Source organism: Alligator sinensis, unplaced genomic scaffold (genome assembly GCF_000455745.1).
Source record: "Alligator sinensis unplaced genomic scaffold, ASM45574v1 scaffold206_1, whole genome shotgun sequence".
NCBI lineage: Eukaryota > Metazoa > Chordata > Crocodylia > Alligatoridae > Alligator > Alligator sinensis.
The window spans coordinates 130,692-132,927 of NW_005843055.1; the positions used below are offsets into that span (position 1 = coordinate 130,692).

At 60.6% G+C, this 2,236-nt stretch overlaps 1 protein-coding gene across 1 annotated transcript in view; it reads left to right on the plus strand.

Moving 5' to 3' along the window:
* LOC102369347 (long-chain-fatty-acid--CoA ligase ACSBG2-like) overlaps positions 1 to 2,236 on the plus strand; it is a 45,851-nt gene that overhangs the window by 7,971 nt on the left and 35,644 nt on the right. The window lies entirely within an intron of this gene.

A 2,236-nucleotide genomic window follows, 5' to 3' on the forward strand; every position in this document is an offset into this window, starting at 1 on the left:
CCGGGACCGGCAGCGGGTGCAGGTGCAGCCGAGGCGGCCGGAGACAGGTGGGTACCGGGGCCCTGTAGCCTCTGCCCGGCGCAGGCCGAGCCCTGTGCCGTGTGCTGTGTGCCGTGTGCCCAGCGCCCAGCACCAGGCCGGCTCGGTGCCCGCTTGCCCTGTGGCTCCTGCCTGGGGCCGGGTCCTGCCCTCGGGCTCGGGCAGGGCGCTGAGCCTGTGGTACATGACCCGGCAGAGGGGCCAGCGATGGCAGCTGCGGATGGGACCTCCCTCTCACCCCTTGGCATGAGCCCTGTGCCGTGTGCTGTGTGCCGTGTGCCCAGCGCCCAGCACCAGGCCGGCTCGGTGCCCGCTTGCCCTGTGGCTCCTGCCTGGGGCCGGGTCCTGCCCTCGGGCTCGGGCAGGGCGCTGAGCCTGTGGTACATGACCCGGCAGAGGGGCCAGCGATGGCAGCTGCGGATGGGACCTCCCTCTCACCCCTTGGCATGGGGCGCCGGCAGGCTGGCCTGGGGTTTGGGAGCTGTGTCCCTGGGACCCCTGCTGCAGGCCAGGGAGATCCCTCTCCTACCAGGCTGGGATACATGGGTCTCTGTGTCGGGAGCCTCGGTTTCCCCAAAAAACATGCCCACCCCTGCTCCGTGGCTCTACCCTGTGTGCTCCACACCCTGGGGACTCGTGTCCATTTTCTGGTCCGCTATAACGTTCTGGTCCTTTCCCGCACTGCTGCTGCCTGCCTAGTCCTGTCTGCGTTCGTGCTGTAAGTGCCCGTGGACTTTGCACTTCAAACTATAGGAGAGGAGGGGAGAAAGGGCCCCCAGGAGGTCACCTCTGCACCCCCCCCCCACAACAGGATTGTCCATATACAAACTGTTCTGGACAGTTTGTCTAACCTGTCTTTAAAACTTGATGAGCAGCTTTCCCCTGCAGCTGCGAGGCACAGAGCCCAAAACACTAGGAACAGCCTGAGCTGCCAAAGGAAAAGCAGAGGGACAAGGGCAGGGGGACAAGGGCAGTGTCCTGCTGTCGCAAGGATTCCCCTGTTACACAAATTGCCAATTGTTCAAATCACCAGACCCCTGGCAGTGCTGAGCTGTGGGCTGTGGGCAGTCTCCTGGCTCCTGCACTCTGGCTTTCCTGGGGCCGGGCCCCAGCATGGCTCGAGCTCAACCCTTGCCCTGTGGCTCCTTCCTGGGCTTTGGCAACTCGGCCCCTGACTCCCAGGGCCTGCCCCTGGCCTGTGTTGTGGGCTCTGTCCCTGGACTTCCCTCTGCCCCTCATCAGTGGACTTCTGGCTTCTGCACCAGTCCCTGGCCACAGCTATCCCGCCGTGGCCTAGCCATTAGGCCAGACTGCCTCTGACTCAGTGCCTCGCACATGGTTGCTTCTTCCCAGGTTTCTAACCACTTCCCATTCACGTGGTTTCTCTGTGTTGGTGCAACCCGGGTGCAGGAGAGAGGCCCTTGGCTGTGCCCAGGAGCTCGTCCTGTGCTCGTGTTAAGGACTCACTGGGTGTTGTCTGTGCCACTGTGCTCTAATTGCAGCCACTGCTGGGGGAGTTTCTACTCCTCGCTAGGAGTGCTGGCCATGTTGTGGATGCTCTTGTTCCCCGCGTGAAGAATGCCTCACCTGCTTCTTCCTGCCATGACTGTCTGTGAGGCCCCTCCAGAGCATCGCTGCCCTTCTTGCCCCTGTGTCTGCCCAGCTGCACCCGGGGTCGCTGCTGTTTTCTCGCTGGCCCGGAGCACAAGCCTGAATCCCCTTGCTGCAGCAGGTCCTTGCAGAGCAAACTGCTTCCCAGCAGGCTGTGCGCCGCGGTGCTGATATTCCGGGTGCGGCGTGGTCCTGCCAGGTTTCTCTTGTTGCCAATTGGATTTTTTTGCCAGAGACCCGCAAGGATTGACATGGACCCATGTCTGATATGGTGTCAAGTAAATGTTATTAGTAACTCTTATACAATACTACAGGTTTCCTTCCTGTAGCACAACCTGGCAAGTGGCTTCTTCGGCATTTCAGTGCAGAACTTCGGGGGTGCGAGGCCTCGGGTCCTTGGGTGTGTGTGATGTTTGTTTCTAGCTTCCCTGCTCTCCCAGAATCACACGCTAACACACCTTTCTCTTGGTTTGATCATTACTTTTGTAACTTTCTCATCACAGATCGTCCAATTCCCTGGCACCGTGCCCAGTATTCCTTATATAGCACACCGATCCCATTGTACTTTGGGTCTTTCCTTGTAGGG